The 21,099-nt window shown below is 35.5% G+C and overlaps 1 long non-coding RNA gene and 2 pseudogenes across 3 annotated transcripts; 2 read left to right on the forward strand and 1 right to left on the reverse strand.

Moving 5' to 3' along the window:
• The first annotated feature begins 81 nt into the window (after positions 1-81).
• On the forward strand, positions 82-845 carry LOC143603925 (G-type lectin S-receptor-like serine/threonine-protein kinase RKS1 pseudogene; annotated as a pseudogene). Its single transcript, XR_013148177.1, has 3 exons — positions 82-177; positions 269-459; positions 573-845. The product of XR_013148177.1 is annotated as a G-type lectin S-receptor-like serine/threonine-protein kinase RKS1 pseudogene (transcript).
• Positions 846-894: 49 nt separating this feature from the next.
• LOC143603927 (uncharacterized) lies at positions 895-1,592 on the forward strand. The gene is made up of 3 exons (XR_013148179.1): positions 895-1,112; positions 1,200-1,350; positions 1,462-1,592. It is a non-coding gene; the product is annotated as an uncharacterized LOC143603927 (long non-coding RNA).
• Positions 1,593-8,851: 7,259 nt separating this feature from the next.
• LOC143603926 (transcription factor bHLH112-like) lies at positions 8,852-15,463 on the reverse strand (annotated as a pseudogene). The gene is made up of 9 exons (XR_013148178.1): positions 15,185-15,463; positions 14,601-15,024; positions 14,220-14,330; positions 14,078-14,143; positions 13,946-13,989; positions 13,361-13,367; positions 11,044-11,058; positions 9,542-9,592; positions 8,852-9,434 (listed from the first exon to the last, which is right to left on the reverse strand). The product of XR_013148178.1 is annotated as a transcription factor bHLH112-like (transcript).
• Between the last annotated feature and the right edge of the window lie 5,636 nt (positions 15,464-21,099).

Here is a 21,099-nt window from a genome sequence, read left to right on the forward strand (position 1 = left end):
TCATTGCAGACCGATCACCTACGGTTGGAATATCTAAAAATACCTCGGACAATAATGCTGTAAAGATTGTATCCATTACAGTCAGCAGTTGTGCTGTTTTATTAATCTTATTGATACTTCTTTACCTATGGAGGAAGAAAATGCAACGGTCTGAGAATTCCAGCATAGATCGAAAAGGTAATTTTGACTTTCATGAGTCAAACGTCTTAGTTTCTAATTAAATAATAAAACAGTAAGTATAATTATATGTTCTTTGATATAGGTCCAGATGAAAGAAGCCATGAGTTCATGATGAATGGAGGAGGGATTATTGTGGCAAGTAAAAGAGATTCTTCGGGTGAAACGACAACAGATGATTTTGACTTGCCATTATTTGATTTTACTACTTTGGTTATAGCCACAAACAACTTCTCTAATGCAAATAAACTCGGGCAAGGCGGGTTTGTGTGTGTTTACAAGGTAAATGTTACATACGTTGTAAAAAGCATATTAAATATCATATGTTATAGGGCATCACCTTAGTGTAGAAAAATAAAAGTGACATTTTTTTCGTCGAATGTTTATTATATCAGGGCATTTTACTAGAAGGCCAAGTTGTAGCTGTCAAAAGGCTTTCAAGAACATCGGGCCAAGGAATTGAAGAACTTACAAACGAGGTCCGATTAATAGCGAAACTTCAACATAGAAACCTCGTTCGACTACTAGGTTGTTGCATTGAAGTTGAAGAAAAGTTGTTGGTTTATGAGCACATGGAAAACAAAAGTCTCAATACTTTTCTTTTTAGTGAGTCTCTACACCTTCTATTACACATTTTCCTTAAATCTGCACCCGGCTTTCATACTTGAGGTTTAACATGGTTCTTGAATTCATTGTAGATAAAGAGAAAAGCCACAACTTGATTGGCAAAAACGATTCACTATCATAACCGGGATTGCAAGAGGGCTTCTTTATCTTCACCAAGATTCAAGGTTTAGAATCATCCATCAAGATCTTAAAGCGAGTAATATTTTACTAGATAAGGAAATGAACCCAAAAATATCTGATTTTGGTATGGCACGAATTTTTGGAGGAGATCAAACCGAAGCAGAAACAAAGAAAGTGGTCGGAACACAGTAAGGATCATACCTTTGTGCCTTTCCTTGTTTATTTCCCGTCACGACACATTTTCTTTATTGCCTTATTTTTTTTTCCTTTTGCAGCGGTTATATGTCACCAGAATATGCAATGGATGGACTTTTCTCAATAAAATCTGATGTTTTTAGTTTTGGAGTTTTGGTGCTCGAGATAGTGAGTGGTAAAAAGAATAGAGGATTCTACCATGCAAGCAACCAACTCAACCTCATTGGACATGTAAGTAACTAATTACAAAAATACATATTATATATCTACTATTGATTGCATTTAGTCCCGTTAACTTTTAGCTTTCCATTTTAGTTACTAACGTAACAATATTTATATTAGATATGGGACTTATGGAAAGAAGGCAATGCTTTAGAACTAGTAGATGAATCAATAGGGGACAATTTTTCACAAGATGAAGTATTGAGATGTATACGAATTGGATTGTTATGTGTTCAAGAACATGCAGAAGAAGTGTTGTTAATGTTGAGTAGTGATGTTATAAACTTGCCACAACCGAAGCACCCTGGATTCGGTTTTGGAAAAAGAGGTTCTGAAAAAGGGTCATCAAGTAAACAAGATGAATCTATGACCATGAACGAACTAACTGTGACAATACTACATGGCAGATAGCAACAATTAGGTTAGCCACCCTCAAATATCGATTGTATATTGTTTTTCTTTTCTCATGAGAAAAGAGAATTTTATTTCGCATTTTACATGAAAGGGTTATAGATGATTTTCTCCTGTTTATTTTGTAAATGTGTAATACTCTCGATGTGCCATCTAGAAACTTAGTGTTTCAGAAAATATAGTTGCGCCTATATGCATCAAGATTGCCTCTTTATTTGTGATGAAAATTATGGGTGTTCAAATAATCAAATTTCAAATATTTGAATACTTAGATCGAATTTTGAAAATTTTGAAGGAGGATTCAAATTCAAAATAGGTTCCACAAATTTGATTCGAGTTTGAAATCCAATTGATTCGATTCAGAAAAAAAATATTTTAATTGTAGTTTCAAACTCATACAATTTGTTTTTTAGCAAAAAAAGTACCAAGTTTAAGAAAAATAGACCATTCAAAATTGCAACATCCGATACATAGTGGAAGCATTCAAAATATTTTAAAGTTGTAACATCCGATTAAATGATAGCAATTGACATTGACAAACATACAATAAATCAATAACCGATAATTTCCGATTTTTGATATTTAAAACTTAAAAAAACTTCTATAATTTATTTTATAAACAGGTATGTGTGTGGGTTAGATTAAATACAAAGTAAACAAAATTTGAGAAGTGTGAGAAGTAATCCAGTCGATTGATCTTATATTTGAATGATTATGATTAATTTGAAACAAAAAAAAATGAAGGAAATGGCATATATGAAATAATCCATATTGCTGATTTTCTCTCTCCACATGCAACGCACATGCCAATTCCTCCATAATTATAAAACGTTAATAATTTTTCATACGACAATTTTTTTCAAAACAAAAAATCAACATAATAACAAGCGTTTTATCTTTAATATGTCATATTATTGTATAAAAATTAGTGGTTTTTGTACATTTTGTTATTCGTTTGTCATTGTGTTTTTTTAATTGAGTTTTCTACATTGTATTATAGGTTATGATCATTATTTTTTCAATCGTTACACATGTTAAAGATCAAATTTAAAACAAAGTGTACATCATTTGTCTTTTGTTGTCATTGTGTCTTTATACTCATCATTTTGCCTCTTGTTCGTGTGTATTTCTACTCATCATTTTGTTTTACTCATTGTGTATTACATTCATTGTGTATTATGTTCAGGTTGTTGTGTATTATGTAATTACCATTGTGTTTTACGTTTCAGATCATTGTGTAATATGTATTCATCATTGTGTGTTATGTTTTATGTTATCGTGTAATATGTATTAATCATTGTGTTTTATACTTTTATTTATTAGATATCATTGTTAGTTTATCACTATTTACATATTAGAATTACTCAACGGTGCTATTTCACTATTACAAATTTCAGATTTCTTCACTTAAAAAAAACACAATGATAAGTATAAAGACACAATGATAAATAGAGAGACACAACGATGAACATAGGGATGAGCTCGGTACCATACCGGTACCGAAAATCCCGATCCCGAAAATCACAAGTTTTTGGTACCGGTACCGGTACCGAAATGTTCGGCTCGGGTACTGGTACGATATCGGGACGATACCGGTATTTAAGGTAAAATTTGGGAAATACCGGTACCGTACCGTACCGGTCCCGAAAACTCAAAACCTTGGTACCGATTCGGTACCAACGGTACCAAATCGGTACCGATTTCAGTACCGGTACCAATCGGTACCATACAGATTTTTGCTCATCCCTAGATGAACATAAGACATAATGGCATCAATTTTTTATTGTTATAAAACAATGTCATATTCATATCAAAGATAAAAACAGTGCTTGTTATTTTGATGAACTTTTTTTTAATGTTGAACGAAAAAGTTATAGGCGTTGTAAATTGATGGGGGAATTGACATGCTTCTTGCATGTGATTAGAGAAAATATGTGTTTTTCCTTTTATGTTCTTCCTCCTTTGGTCTTATTGACCTTCTCATTATTGTTAACTATTTGTAGAATAAATCAACCCATGTGTGCGTATGAACATAAGAGAGTTGATCATATATATAATAATATTAACTTAAAAATAGAGGGAGCTAACATGGGCCATTGATCTAAACAATTTAATGCTAAGATAAAAATAACGATATTTATCATATTTTCGTAACTAAGTGAAAAATGAACTCTCAAAATTTGAAGAGTGCGATGATTAATACGTTAAAGTTCATCGTTTCAAAATGAAGGATAAAAGAGAGGTATTCCCCTGACTGTTTTTCCGTTAAAGAATACTTTCACAAATAATTTTTAAAACCAAATAACTTGTATTAAACGAGCCCGGTTAAACTATTATTTAATCTTGACTCGATTTTAACATCTAAATACTTCCGTTCATATATTCAAGTACATGGGAGTAAAGATACTACACGATAGATTATTACGAATAGCTGATCGGTTTATTTTAGACACTAGTGTTTATATGTTAATTGTTTTTAAATGAGTTAGATTTAATATAAGTTACCGTATTTCACTATTTTTTTTAATATTTAAAGATATTTTAATAATGAACTAACAATAAAATAAACAAATAAAAAACAAGCTGAATGAGAAAACCATCAAAAGTAATAAATTTGCATTATAGATTTGAATTATGCTTTATTGTTTATTTAATTTGCAACCTCCTATTTGAAAGTCGAAACTCAAACCAACTAGTTGAAGAGAGAACTGTATTAACTGTTGGGCCTATATCAAGATGTTTGGGTAGCCTACGAGAAGAATGAAAAGGATGTAAACCATGTGGGCTAAAACTGATGGGCTACACAGCCTACACTTACTAACTAATGGTCTAGCAACCAGTGAAAACGAGAATAGAAAAAGGGCATATTGGAGGATTTGGGATAGAGGTGTACAAAACCGGTTTTTAAACCTAAACCGAATCGGTTTGGTCAACAGCTGGTCAAAACCGGTTTGACTCAAACCGGTTCGGTTTATAAAGGGGTTTAGAAGTAAGATAGGCCGACCTGGTCACGTCGGTTCGGTTTTAAAACCGGTTTGGAAGATCTTAAGGGGAACCGGTCCTGAAACCGGCAATTAGGGTCGGTTTGTGAACCGGTTTGGATGAAACCGGTTTTAATCCCAAACCGGTTCGGTTCGGTTTGCCTAAAAGCGGTCCCAAACCGGTTTTCTAGTACACCTCTAATTTGGGAGTAAAGGTGCACAAATCTTTTTTCTTTTATGTTTTGAAATTGGTTTAGGGTTTAGTCAAGGTAGGGTACAAATAGGTTTCGGGTGTGGTCGGGTTTTTACTGGTTTGACTGTGTTATTACTGGTTTTTGGTACAGTTTAGTCTGGGTTTTGACCGGGTAGAAGTGGAACCAGTTCCGGTGGTTCCATTTCAGTTCTGGTTTTAGATGGTTTCTCTAAGGAACTTGAACCTGGTTTCTACCCTCGGGTCGGCTAGGACGAGTCCGGTTCCGGTGCGAAACCATATTTTATGCCAAAGTCTATTTGGGAGACTTCAAAAGGTGCATGATGACTGGTACGAGGTTCTAGGTTAGGAAGCAGCGACCTCGCTGCTTATTGCTGCTGCACGCTCATCAAGTTAGAAAGAAACAACCTTTTCGGTTGCTTAAGAGTTGGTTCACGTGTTTTATTATTTACTCGTTAACAATATTTGTTTTCTTCCTTATTATGATTGGCTAATTTCTTTGTGATCAACTGCAGGTATAGGGTTCATGTAAGAAATTATTTGGTTTTGTTTTGTTAAGGTAATTGGGTTTGAATTATAACATGTTAAGTTCCTTTTATTCAAATTGTAGTTCTAACAATTAAAAGATTGATTGTGTAAAGATTGTAAATTGATATTTATTTGATTTTGTTTTTATCTATTTAATGTTGATTTGTGTTCTTGTATAATTAAATTGATAGTGGTGATAATAGAACCCGTTAAGGTAGATTTTACAACTGTCACTTGATTAAATCGCTCATAGAGTCATCCTTAATGACTTTCCAATAAACAAGACTAAGTTAATGGTTAATTGCTGAATCTGAAATCCGGAGTAGTCACTATTTTCTCCAATTGGCTTTTACAAACTAAAGTTAAACGTTTTCTATAACATTTTTCATATTCTGTTCAGAGTAGCTTGACATCGACACACACACACACTCTCTCTCTCTCTCTCTCTCTCTCTCTCACACACACACACATATGGTGTATGTGTGTGCATACATGCACACGCATATAATTAGGTTTATTTTAGAAATGTTTTTTAGTGCGAGAAATGTGAAGAGAGATCTCAACCACTAGATTATTAACCAATGCTTGAAAAATTAATTCATTGTAATTAATGAAATTTCGAAAGCCATTTAAATAAATAAAAAGGGTACTTTAGGTAGATAAAAATTCACATTTTCCAATAAATGTATATGAGCTACGATTTATTATCTTTTTTCAAGACATAAAATATGATTATGAGTTACACTTTAACATCTTTTTAGCTTAAATGCTCTTTTAGTTGATATTTTGTTTTTTAAGTTTGTTATTTAATCTAAAATATGGCATTTTCATCACCAATTGCTCTTTTGAAAAGAGAGAGAGAATACTTTTTTCTGTAAATAAAGGATTTTAAATTAAGGTATTTTTTGGGCTAAATATATGACGTCTTCACCATCAATTGCTTTTTTGCAAATAGATGAAAAAAACAGTTTGTACGTAAGAAGAATTTGAAGAAGTGTTGTACAAAATTGAATATGAATATGCGTAGGAATAACTGAATATGCGTAGAGAAATAATTAAGATATGTATGAGAAAATTAAAGATGTATAGATAAATTTTGGAATAAGTGTAGAAAAAAACTGATTATATGCAGGAAAAAAACTAAGATGTGTGGATAAATTTTGAAAAAGTGTAGGAAGAAATTATATATATATATATAGGAAAAAATTAGGATGTGTATGAGAAAATTAAAGATGCGTAAGTAAATTTTAAAAAAGTGTAAGAAGAAACTGAATATCTGTAGGAAGAATTTAAAGAAATGTAAGAAAAAATTATAGGTGTAGATGAAATCAAGAGAGATGATAAAGACATAAATATAAATTTATTGTTTTTTTCTTTTTTTTTTCTGTTGAATATATATATATATATACACACAGCTCATGTTGATTATTAATGATGTCTAGTATGCTTTTTGTAGAGTATTCCTTTGTGTTTAATCTTCCTGTCTTAGATTTACCCTAAAAAGTAAGTTTGATATTATTTTTATGTTTTAAGGACAGGAGGTACCGATCCTGATGCTTAAAGACACAACACAAACAATCCATCGATCAAGTCAAATTTCGCAACATATAAAGCATATAAACCCATTGATCGGACCCAGTAAGTATCAATCAACTAAAACCATCCTCGTCGAATAATTAAATTTCTTTATTTGATTAGTCATTTGTCTTATGCACAAATTCCACTATATTTGTTAAATATTTCACATATATATACACACACATACACGTAAGAATATGTTCCTGAAATGCTAGATAACAATATGAAACATGACGAATATCTCTTTCGAGAACCTTTCCAAATTATGTATAGAAGTGTCAAAATGAATTCATTGTCAATAGAATTCCTTTTTTACCATATGTAGCCCTAATCACTGAAATAGTGAGAGAACCAGACAATATTCTTGTATTCTTCTAATTACTGAAATAGTGAGAGAACCAGATAATATTTAAGGGTTAGAAATGGAATGATTTTTATGTCTTTCCCACTCTTCCCTCTTTTTTTTTTTTGTCTCATCTTTGTCGTCACAGTTTCCATCTAAAGTTTTTTGTTTTCTAATGAAATATACACGTACGGCATATGACAATTTACTAAAGGACTTAATTGGTCTTAAGGTGATACATGGTGTTCATGGTGTTCATTCATATAAAGAGTTGTGAGAGTGTAAGCCATTTAAAAAAATAATAATTTAAATTCTGGAGGTCAAATTTCTCGAACAAACACATGTATACATTTTATGGACATATGCATATGGACTTGTAAGAATCTTATAAGTTGTAGATGTAACACAAAGAGGATACGCACCTCTACATGTAATGTAAAACCAATATAAGTCCAAACATAAAACCATAAGCAAAGAAAATTGGAAACCATCCATTTTAAATATAAAAAGATAACAAAAAAAAAATTACATGTAATGATTCAATGTCATAATTTTTTTGGCTTTTATATATAAACACATATAGAATACGCTCTAATGAAAAAATGTCTCGACACACGCGCACACACAGAGAGAGTATTATAAAGCATTTGAGACTTACATATTAAGAAATCTTTTTTATTTGAAAGTTTTACAACATTTTATTCATATAGTCTGCGTAACTACTACTTAAAGAGGTAAAATGATCTTTTGTAATAGTCCAGCTACCGTCGCGTCATAATATTGTTCACTTTAGCCTGGACGTACCAACATAACCTCACAAATTTGTTTTTGGTTGCCCAGGTGGAGATTTCCCAGAAGGGGGTCCATCCTGATATTACTTTCACCTGAGCACACTTAACTGTAGAGTTTTCCTCTCATCCAATACCATTAAACAGCCAAAACACATTATGATGAAGAAGGTATCCACCTCCTTATAAAAGAAGCTTCCTTCTCGTCCCCAACCGATATGGGATGTTATATCTTTTAGTCACTAGCTAGCCCTATATTAAATTCATATTTAATGACTTGGTTTTTTTTAGTTATTAATCCGTATTTAATGGCATTAACTTTGTTTATTTTTATTTATCTGCTATAAATTAAGTTATATAAAGAGCAATTATGCCTACTAAGACACATATGGGTTTTTCTTATAAGTTTTTGATAAAGTTATAAGAAGTTTTGTTAGAATATTTTAATAAATATATTGAAGACACCCTCTACAACTTAAACGATATCTAATGACATAACTTTTATTAGCACATTTATAATAATAGGCTTGCACAAGTTGGATTAGATGTAGCACTAACAAGTTCTTCCGTCACGCAGCACAAGTATTCGTGCTACTATATGCGTGTATGCATATTTATTAGTTATTACAACAAAGTTCCCACAAATTTAACCTTATAGTTATAGTTGCAATCATCAAACTAACAAAATAGATATCTAAGATAAGTTACAACTAATTACACAAAATAAGATAAAAACATTTTCCTTTTCTAAAATAAAAGTCTAATAATTTGCTAGCCCTACATCAAACTGGCATTGGTTGTCCTTCCTTCAAGGGTCACTTTGTAGTTTTTTTTTTCTCTCATATCCTCCTTTTTCCCTTTCCTTTTCCAACTTTTTTATTTTGTACTTCTACTACACTACTCCAATATGTGGCTCATATTCACCACTAAGTTATATTTTCAATTCTTCAAGTTTTTTCGTTATTTTGAATAATCATTTTGAATCAAAATAATGGAAAAGCTTAAGAATGATCCCGTCCTTGTAGGAAAACAACCAACGGGTGCATGAGCTTATGTTAAGTTTATGAAGATTTGAGTTTTAGACATCATGGTTGTGCCTATTTAAATGCGCTACCGAAACTAGAAGTCCAATACTCGGGTGCAGCGTCCGTAGCAACAGGGAAAGTACTTGATACCGGCACGAGGCAAAGTCCTCGGCTCTTTAAGTCTTGCTGTTTAGCTCCTTCCTGGTTGTCTTTCAATTTGTCATTCATCTAAAGATGGTTTTTTATGTTAATCAATGCAGTTTAAATCAAAGTGTATTAAACATGTCAAGATTTAAGTAAACGTTTAATAATATGAATAATGAAAAGTATCTCACTTGTTGCACTTGCATAGCAGCTCCATTTTTCATATAAGGGGTACTTAGAACCTGGAATATAAATGTATGATACATTAGGAAATTATGATTAGATTAATGTATATTGGATTATATTAATATTGTATAAATATATTAAAACATACTGAAGAGGTAGGTCCCAGCAGAGCCCAGTTGGACCCGCAAGACTCACCTTGAAGAGGGACGTCTGCGCGAAGACCAACTGGTTCCGCAGGACCCACCATGCTCAGAGAGATGAAGACCTTACGCGCAGTACGCCAGCTGTTCCCGCAAGAAAAGCCTCCCAATGGTAAAGTACCCCGCCTGTTCCCGCAGCTGCGGATACAAGCCATCAGGGAAGGCTACCCGCACTAATAGTAAGGCTACACGCACAAGGCACTAACTCTTAATAATTCAGTAATGTCACCTGAAGAAGGAATGAGCAAGGCGGGAATACTCCCGCCCAAATGAGCCAGTCCGTACGCTTCTGGAAGATCTTTTGTACTATACCTGCCAAGGTATGAATAAAATAGACAAGATCTGACCAAAGCAGCCCATGAACCAATCACAGGGTGACAGCTCACCGACAACAGTACGAGGAGGAGCACGCTCTAGTACAAAATGTCACTATCAGCCGCTGCCTACCCACCAACCCTCATCGTGGCACGTACATAGCCTGTAGTTGGTGGAAAAGGAATAGTACACAGCCGGCCATGTCACTATCAGCCGCTGCCTACCCACCAACTACCAGCATGGCACGTACGTAGCCCACAGTTGGTGGAAAAGGAATATTATACAGCTGGCTGTACCTGCTTGGAAACCTACCTTCGGCTATAAATACTCCAACACCTTGGAACGGTATGATCATCTTATATGATCTCAGATTATTTTATATCATCATATATCATCTGATATTATCTTATCGACTCTAGCTATTTCTCTTAATATACACTTATATTCAGAGCAATCTAGTCTGATTCTCACGCCGGATGGTAGTCACAAGGAGGTACCCCCCTTCTCAGTGACGAGCTCATGGTGTCTGTTTTGTAGGTCATCAGAAGAATAACCATCTTTGCCGGACCTAACCCTCGTGGGAAATATCTATTTAACCCTAAGATTATCCTTAATCTGCCGGGGTCACTTAGTGTTTCTTCATTGGCGCCATCCGTGCATAAAAGCTAGAACTAATTCTTTTTCAGTTTTTTCAAAACCTCTGGAAAGATGGTTAAGGTTACTCCGATGCCAAGGCCAACGAGTGACCAAGAAACTCCGGTAACCACAACCCCAGCTACTGGGGGGGAACACTGGCGAGTACACAATTTTTACTAACACTACCCCGGTTACCCAAGCGGGGGCATGTGCAGTAAACAATCCTCCCCTGGGATTCATTGATACTCAGTTGGAAAAACAACAAACGAGGCTCCCCCGCCAAACACTTGATCAAGTTAAAGCGTGGGCAGAAGCACGTCAGAAAGAATTCCAAGCTGAGTTGGATGAACGTTTACGTTCACTCCAACATGCTAATGACGAGTTCGGAAACACTCGACAACAGCTCAACATGAGTAATGAGTGCGAGTATGATAAAGATTGGGAAGAATCTGACAGTGACGCAAACCCGCGCCATAGGGCGAAAGGGAAGCGTAAACAAGCAGATTTCCACAGAAGAAATTTTGGAGAAACCTTTAAACCAAAAAACGCGGGTGGAAACCCACGGGACTTCTCTAAAACCTTCAGACCAACTGTTGCAAATGCGGGAACGTCCAAATTTGCAAGGGACATTGCGGAAGCAATTGCCCCGAAAAGTGCCAAACAAATGTCCAACATAGGCACATATGATGGTATATCTGACCCAGATGATCATTTGAACAGATTCATAGCGGGGGCAACCGTCAGCAATTGGACGGAACCCACGTGGTGTTACATGTTCCAAATGACGCTTGTTGGGGCAGCCAGAGCGTGGTTTGACCGTCTACCGGTCCACCACATCTACGATTGGGCAGACTTCCAGCAGAAGTTCAGCCAACACTTCAGTCAACAAAGAAAGTATACCGAAGAGCAGTGGACGATCCTCAACTGCATCCGAGAGGAAGATGAATCTTTGCTAGACTTCATCACTCGCTTCAACTCAAAGAAGCTGAGTCTGGGCACTATTAGCGAAGATCTTGTTCGCGCTGCTTTCATCCAGGGCGCGGAAGACCCAGAGCTCATCCGCACCTTGACGGGTAAAGATGGCATGCCATCCACGTGGGATGCCATCATGACAGCAGCTAAACGCTTTGCGGAAACGGAGAAGCAACTGGGTAGAGATCTTCCTCAGAGCACAAACCTCTACACTCAAAAAACAAGAGAAAACAACGTCCTTACCGCCCGACAAAACAAAAAGAGGAAGCTTGGTATTTGGCAGTCAAGGGTAAACTTTGACACCTCATCCGGCTCGCACCCTCGGTTAGGCGGAAGGGATAACATGCAGTCGTCGAACCGGAACTCCAGATGGACGCCACTCACCAAAAGCGTCACCGAGATATTTGCCACCGAAAGGCTCCCATGGCCAGAGGCTCCAATAATCCGACAGCGTCTAAACGCTGATCAAAGCAAATCCCGTGACTTCCACAGGACAAAAAGCCACACCACGGAGAAATGGGTATCCTTGAAGGACGTCGTCGAAGCATTTGTCAGAGATGGGAAACTCACACATCTCGTGGCGTAATGGACGCTAAGCAGGCTAATGCGTGTAGAACCCCAGTTGGGGAAAACACGAATGAAACTGCAGCTTCAATGTTGGAGACTACATACTGCGTAAACAACGAGATTCCGAACCAGGTGCATATCGGCTCGAAAGGCTCGATGACACCCCCATCCCAAGAACATGGAAGGGAGCTCAATTACACAGGCTGCATGTAGATCAATTCCAAACTTGTAAAGAAAAGGCCTAGAGCCACTTCTAATGGAAATGATTCTCCTTATCACATTGACGCTGATGGTCTTACATTTATACTTATGATCTGACTACACTGATATGCCAGTATTCACCGCATAAATAAGTGGGGAAGTAAGTCGTTGCGTGTGGAAGGCGGCAAAACCCGCATAAACACAAAAAACGGTAAAAATTTCTAAGGAAAAGATGAGGAAAACCTTCACGCAGGTCAGTTATAGGTGAAGTTTGGTCATCCCACTAAATGAAAGTGACGGTCCTACCCGCACAATCATGATAGAGGAAACTGAACCTTAACCTATTGACAACCACGCGTCGAAATGTTAACTTATTCAAAACACTTAGAAAATTTCTAAAAAGATGAGGAAAACCTTCACGCAGGTCAGTTATAGGTGAAGTTTGGTCATCCTAAGTGAAAGTGACGGTCCTACCCGCACAATCATGATAGAGGAAACTGAACACTAACCTATTGACAGCCACGCATCGAAAGGTTAACTTATTCAAAACACTTAGAAAATTTCTAAAAAGATGAGGAAACCTTCACGCAGGTCAGTTATAGGTGAAGTTTGGTCATCCTAAGTGAAAGTGACGGTCCTACCCGCACAATCATGATAGAGGAAACTAAACACTAACCTATTGACAACCACGCGTCGAAAGGTTAACTTATTCAAAACACTTGGAAAATTGCTAAGTTAAACTAAAGTATGCATTAGCAAGTCATATAACGTTTATAAAGCAAGTCAAAAAGATTCAAAAAGATTCAAAGATTCAAAAATAAGAGGGAATATACCCCCTTACCTTGGAAAGCGAGAAACCATAAGACGAGTGCGGGTACAGTGTCAAGGCGAAACCCTTCACATACTTAGCACTTACAGGGAATCGAAGCTAACAAGATACCTTGGTAACCAAGAAACCGTAAGACAAGTGCGGGTACAGTCTCAAGGCGAAACCCTTCACATACTTAGCACCTGCAGGGAATTGAAGCCAAGAATACCTTGGAAATCAAGAAACTATAAGACGAGTGCGGGTACAGTGTCAAGGCGAAACCCTTCACATACGTAGCACTTGCAGGGAATTGAAACCAAGAAGGATCTTCTGGGCCATGCTTGTGGAAAGGGAAATAACACCCCTGCATAGCGGGAACGTTGAGAACTAGATTGTTTGAAGCTCCAAGATGGAATTGGTTGTTTAACATAATTGATCACTATGTCTAAAACTACCAAAGCCTCGTGGAGAATCTACACAAGTGAAACTCAACGCTCCTGACTTACGAGGAGGTTATACACCTACCCGCATCATACCCAAAGATCAAGCAGAAAAGTCGGGAATTTCTGCACGTGACATTAGGAAAACCGCGGGAAGAATCCCCACGGAGAACCTTAAAACTAAAAACCCTTTTCAAAACCCCTTGCTTAAGTCCAAAAGTTCACCTCACTTATTGACAATTCATGAGAAGAACAATGGACTGGGGAGACTTAATGTATTCAATGGCTTCATGAAGAACAGATGCTGTATCTGTCTGTATATTTATTTGATCATCAGAACCTATAACATATAATCCAATTTGCAAGAATACATAAAGAAAATGATCAGGTTAAGATGAATACCTTTCCGAATGGCGAAACTAATTGCTGGAGCGCGGTGACTCGATCTCCTAGTTTCTCTTTTCGAACCTTAAAATCCGCAGACTTCATTAGGGGTATGCATTTTTTTATAAATAAAAAATCATGAAAGTGAAGTGGTATATACCTTAAATGTTGGTAATGGTGATGGTGTTTCAAGACGCGTTCGCTTTAATGTAGCTTCACCGGAACCTTTCTTCAATTATGATCCCATGTCTCGAATTTCCTTGTTTTGGGACTAAACACACAAACGTAGTCAGTAAGATCACACTCATAGTAAAATTTGAGAAGGATGAGATAAGGGTTTTAGGATTTAGAACAAATATATCTTATATATCAAGAGATATTCTATTTAATTTATGCTCAAAACGAGCTCCATATCTTCTCTATGAGAGAGGATGTTTCGAGACTAAATAGAATTATTAAAACAAAGTTTTTGAACTCTTGAAGAAACCCTAATCTTGATGAACATGACAATTTTCAATAAAAACTTGATCTTTATGGTTACCTTGATGTTAGGGCAATTGGGCCTCTCTTGATAGGTCGAGGAGACGAATCTTGGCCGCGAAGAAGCGAAAAAACCTGCTCGATTGTTGTTTAAATCTACAGAAGAAGCGTTCCAGAAAGGGGTTTTGTTGGCTAAGTGTAAACCTCTAGGCATGCTTGAAACCACCCTATCAATATTATCTAAACTCCCTTGAAAATCATAAAGGGGTTGATGTGGTGGTGGTGCCGCAGGCGGCGGTGGCGATGATGAACAATCGAACAAATTTTGTAGCAAACTTGAAGGGTATCCATATGAAGTGCTTATGAAACTTGATGTCTGTTCTTGGTTCATACTGAAACTCGATGTGCTTTCGCTTCCAGCCGGTATGGTGTTCAGGATTTCTGTGAGGGTTTGATTATAGCCTTGATCCTCAGTTGTTCCATTTCTAATATTATTTTCAAATGAGTGATCATCAGATTCTTTTTTGCTTCAAATAATTACAAAAGACATTATCTATGCATGGACCATTTGTTAGTGGAATTAAAAGGTGTAACAATAATTGAAAAAACAAAGTAAAAGAAAAACAAAAGCTCATGTATTCTTACACCAATAAAGCTTGATTCCAAGTGGTGGTTGACGTTGTTGGTGTCTGAAAGGTTGAATCTGGTGAGATAGCGGTGACACAACTACCGGAAGACTCGTCGGTTGACCTTGTTTTCATGTTCATAGCTAAGTCGTTTTGCCAGCAGCTTCCATAGACGTTACCGATAAACGGTGAGCCGTTGAAGGTGGGTCTCGGTGAAGTCCACCATGTTCCACCGCAGACCTCCGCCGCCTGACATTCTTCCGCCATGTTAAGTAATCTGGGCCACCAGAATTTGTGTCTTGAAAGAGAAAGTGAGTTGAGTTCTATATGTTATTTACCAAGACAAGATGTATAATATTATGTGAAACATCTGGGAATGTACGGAGAGTAAACTACTGGAATTAGGTTGACATATATAGCGATAACGTGGGTCAAAAATAAATTGATTTTTAATTAGAATTTTCAAAGATTGGTATCATAGAAATTAGTAGTTAAATAATTAATTTTAATATTCAGTGTTTGGACTTATATACTTCGTAATTTTCAACTAATATATGTCTATCAATATCTACGTAAATGTTTATAAAAAAACCATGTGTCACTCTCTAAGACTCTAACTGCTTCACCCCTCTTTTCAAGCCATCTTTGTGATTTTAGATTTTTCATTCGTTTGATCTGAATTCACGGGTGTAAATTTTACTAAACTCAAATACTTTTTAAATGGATTATAACATATTATTTGTTTGTTATACCTTTTCATAATTAAACAATAATTTTTGCGGGTAATGGGTCTCACGAAACCTGGATAACACTTAAACGGGTTATAACATCTCACTTATTTATGAAACCCTCTAATTTAATTTATTTCATCTACATATTCTCCGTCGTCGGTCTATCATCACTATTTAACTTTCGATTATACCCACGTACCATTGTCAACATCTCCTCTCATGCATCAACCATCATCGTCACCTACATCAGCCGTCCCTTTTTCATCTAACAAATATTTGTTTTCATGTTTTTTCGTTTATAAAAATCAACATGTTTGTGCTCGTTTATTAAAAATCTAAAAAACTACACATCTCAATTGAAAGTACCCAAACGTTAAAAAAATATAATGAACGTAACGAACTAATATATACGTATTAAAACAAAACTGCGTTAAAAAATAAAACAAATCATTTCAAAATATAAAATGACAAAACGATTAAAAAAATCTAAATAACCCACCGTAAGATGGGGAACTCAAACTAATATATATAATTTTTACAAATAATTTTATGGTTTTCGAATTATAATTGAGTTTGTAAACCTGCATGTTCTGAATTTATGATTTTGCATTTTATGAGGCATATACTTTCTCAGCTACATATCTTTTTATTATTATTATTATTATTTTTAGTCTTGAAGTATTACTAGCTACATATTTTTCTAGAGCATTCATAGCATATCCCTAATCTCTATCTCTATAATTATACTAAAAAATATTACATTTCTTTCTTCTATTCAATTAAATAATATTTTTTTAATATAATGAACGTAACGAACTAATATATACGTATTAAAACAAAACTGCGTTAAAAAATAAAACAAATCATTTCAAAATATAAAATGACAAAACGATTAGAAAAATCTAAATAACCCACCGTAACATGGGGAACTCAAACTAATATATATAATTTTTACAAATAATTTTATGGTTTTCGAATTATAATTGAGTTTGTAAACCTGCATGTTCTGAATTTATGATTTTGCATTTTATGAGGCATATACTTTCTTCATTGCTAGCTACATATCTTTTTATTATTATTATTATTTTTAGTCTTGAAGTATTACTAGCTACATATTTTTCTAGAGCATTCATAGCATATCCCTAATCTCTATCTCTATAATTATACTAAAAAATATTACATTTCTTTCTTCTATTCAATTAAATAATATTTTTTAATATAATGAACGTAACGAACTAATATATACGTATTAAAACAAAACTGCGTTAAAAAATAAAACAAATCATTTCAAAATATAAAATGACAAAACGATTAAAAAATCTAAATAACCCACCGTAACATGGGGAACTCAAACTAATATATATAATTTTTACAAATAATTTTATGGTTTTCGAATTATAATTGAGTTTGTAAACCTGCATGTTCTGAATTTATGATTTTGCATTTTATGAGGCATATACTTTCTTCATTGCTAGCTACATATCTTTTTATTATTATTATTATTTTTAGTCTTGAAGTATTGCTAGCTACATATTTTTCTAGAGCATTCGTAGCATATCCTTAATCTCTATCTCTATAATTATACTAAAAAATATTACATTTCTCTCTTCTATTCAATTAAATAATATTTTTTTAATATAATGAACGTAACGAACTAATATATACGTATTAAAACAAAACTGCGTTAAAAAATAAAACAAATCATTTCAAAATATAAAATGACAAAACGATTAAAAAAATCTAAATAACCCACCGTAACATGGGGAACTCAAACTAATATATATAATTTTTACAAATAATTTTATGGTTTTCGAATTATAATTGAGTTTGTAAACCTGCATGTTCTGAATTTATGATTTTGCATTTTATGAGGCATATACTTTCTTCATTGCTAGCTACATATCTTTTTATTATTATTATTATTTTTAGTCTTGAAGTATTGCTAGCTACGTATTTTTCTAGAGCATTCATAGCATATCCTTAATCTATATCTCTATAATTATGCTAAAAAATATTACATTTCTCTCTTCTATTCAATTAAATAATATTTTTTTATACTTTTATAATTACATTTTTTTCTCTGCTATAGTCACACCAATTCACAAATATTAAAAAATAAATAGAGGCAAACAAAAAGTCTCTCCAAATTTACAAAAAGTCATTACATTTTCTTCATCCATCCTATAATTTACACTCATAACCTCACATTATAATTTGCGAACTCCCTCATGATTTTAGAGGATAGGATGAAAATGCTTTTACAAACTTTCTTACTCTATTTCTGTAATAACTGATACATATCTATACAAATTAACTCTTGAGTTTCCTTACCGAATTCAAAACACTAACAAAAAATAACAATTGCATCCAAGCTGGCCATAAATCGATCGTTAATTTTGTGGGCAATTCATTTCCATCGCCGAAATGGAAAAAAAAAACAAGCTAACCAAAAAGTTTAAAAATAAATTCTTAGTTAATGCTAGATGGACATAAAAATAAATATATATGTTTTAAAATGTGTGCATGTTTTCAAAATATAAGAATTTTCTTAAAACTAAAACTTAAAACGCATTCGTAAAACAATAGTCTGCAATTTTAACAAGTCCTCTGATGAATCATAATATTTGCACTTATCATTTCTATGCATTTCAACATTTTGTTTTATTTTAAAATTTTAAAGATTTAAACATCTTTAAAATCATGAAACGATATAGAATCCCCTTTGAATACAAGACGTTCAAATTTTGTGAAAAAAACATAATCAATGTGACCAAGTTTTTCCGAATAAAATAAGTGAAGGCTGGTATTATTTGTATTGTTAATTAAACTAAAGCAGGGAAATTTCGGATAGAATTTAGTTGTATTAGTTTGATTAATATAAACCTACTTTTTTAATAGGCGAAGATAAAACAATTCTTTATCGTGCCCTTTTGATTTCTTTTTATTAAAAAAAGTTGAAAAATTCGAGTTGCTTATAAAAAAAGGGATATGTATGATACGTGTGCCACGTAATCATATATTATGGAAGAATAATATGTTTTTCGGTTTTTGTTTTGTTTAATCCTACGGATGACTTTAATCTATTATTTTTGTTTTACACATCGTATATATGACATCACATTTCCTAATAACTTAATTAATTAAATTTCTCATTTTGGTAGTATACTTTTTCCAACCTCACTTGTTTAGTTGATAACTTAAGTTCTCACTTTTTATGACGTAAACTACAAAATTTCACAACAGCCTCTTCTTATTGGTTTAAAGTTGAAGAAACACTAAGTGACCCCGGGCAGATTACGGATAATCTGGGGGTTATATAGATGTTTCCCACGAGGATGAGGTCCAGTAAAGAAAGTTGTTCTTCAGGTGACCTGCAAAACAGACACCGTAAGCTCGTCACTGAGAAGGGGGGGTTCCTCATTGTGACCACCCTCCGGCGTGAGAATCAGACTAGATTGCTCTGAATATAAGTGTATATTAAGAGATTGCTAGAGAAGATAAGATAATGAGATATCAGATGATGTCCTTACCATTCCAAGGTGTTGGAGTATTTATAGCCGAAGGTAGGTTTCCAAGAAGGTACAGCCGGCTGAATAGTATTCCTGTTCTACCAACAGTGGGCTACGCACAAGCCATGCTGGTTGGTGGAAAGGCTGCGGCCGATAGTGACAAGGCCGGCTGTATACTGTTCCTTTACTGCCGGCTATGCACTGTTCCACCAACTGTAGGCTACGCACGTCCCATAGTAAGGGTTGGTGAGTAGGCAGCGGCTAATAGTGACAAACAGTACTAGAGGGTGCTCCTCCTCGTACTGTTGTCGGTGAGCTGTCACCCTGTGATTGGTTCATGGGCTGTTTTGGTCAGATCGTCTGTTTTGCCCATACATTGGCAGGTATAGTACAAAAGATCTTCCAGAAGCATACGGACTGGCTCATTTGGGCGGAAGTATTCCCGCCTTGCTCATTCCTTCAGGTGACATTACTGAAGTATCAAGAGTTAGTGCCTTGTGCGTGTAGCCTTGCTATCAGTGCGGGTAGCCTTTCCTGATGGCTTGTATCCGCAACTGCGGGAACAAGCGGGGTACTTCACCATTGGGAGGCTTTCCCTGCGGGTACAGCTGGCGTACTGCGCGTAAGGTCTTCTCTAAGCATGGTGGGTCCTGCGGAAGCAGTTGGTCGTTGCGCAGACGTCCCTCTTCAAGGTGAGTCTTGCAGGTCCAACTGGGCTCTGCTGGGACCTACCTCTTCAAGTCCCCCCAGTCCAATGTTATTCTCATGAATTATTAATAAGTGAGGTGAACTTTTGGACTTTAGCAAGGGGTTTTGAAAAGGGTTTTTAGTTTTAAGGTTTTCCGTGGGGATTCTTCCCGCGGTTTTCCTAATGTCACGCAGAAATTCCCGACTTTTCTGCTTGATCTTTGGATATGAAGCGGGTAGGTCTGTAACCTCCTCGCAAGTCAGGAGCGTTGAGTCCCACTTGTGTGGATTCTCCATGGGGTTTTGGTAGTTTTGAACATAGTGATCAATTATGTTAAAACCACCAATTCCATCTTGGAGTTTCAAACAATATAGTTCTCGACGTTCCCGCTATGCGGGGATGTTATTCCCGTTTCCGCAAGCATGGCCCAGAAGATCCTTCTTAGTTTGAATTCCCTGCGGAGCGCTAAGTATGTGAAGGGTTTTGCCTTGACACTGTACCCGCACTCGTCTACGGTTACTTTACTTCCAATGTATTCCTGGCGTCAATTCCCTGCGGGTGCTAAGTATGTGAAGGGTTTTGCCTTAACACTGTACTCGCACCTGTCTTATAGTTACTTGGTTGCCAAGGTAAGGGGTATTTTCCCGCTTTTGAATCTTTTTGAAATTTTGAAATTCGAAGAGTTGGTGAAAGGATAAGAACAGTCCAAACTATTGAAACGTCGTCCGACGGTTTCTTCTGACAGTGTCAGGACGTGCAGGAAGTTATGGCGACGTGACAATATATGGTCATTCCAGGCGCTTTTTCAGGCGCGTGGGCGCGAATTTTCGGGCGCGTGGCCGCGAAATTAATGGCACGCGTCCTTTCAACAGCTGTTGCCAGCTTGCTTATTGCCACGTGTCATAGTCTCATTGCACCTGCGATTTCTCTCTCTTCCGCATTAAATTCATCGCATTAATTGCGATTAGTATATAAAGGGGGAGAGGGTCCTTTGCAATCCACACTT

Source organism: Bidens hawaiensis, unplaced genomic scaffold, assembly GCF_021521415.1.
Source record: "Bidens hawaiensis isolate Kalapana, Puna unplaced genomic scaffold, B.hawaiensis_p1.1 tig00063350_1, whole genome shotgun sequence".
In the NCBI taxonomy this organism is placed as follows: Eukaryota; Viridiplantae; Streptophyta; class Magnoliopsida; order Asterales; family Asteraceae; genus Bidens; species Bidens hawaiensis.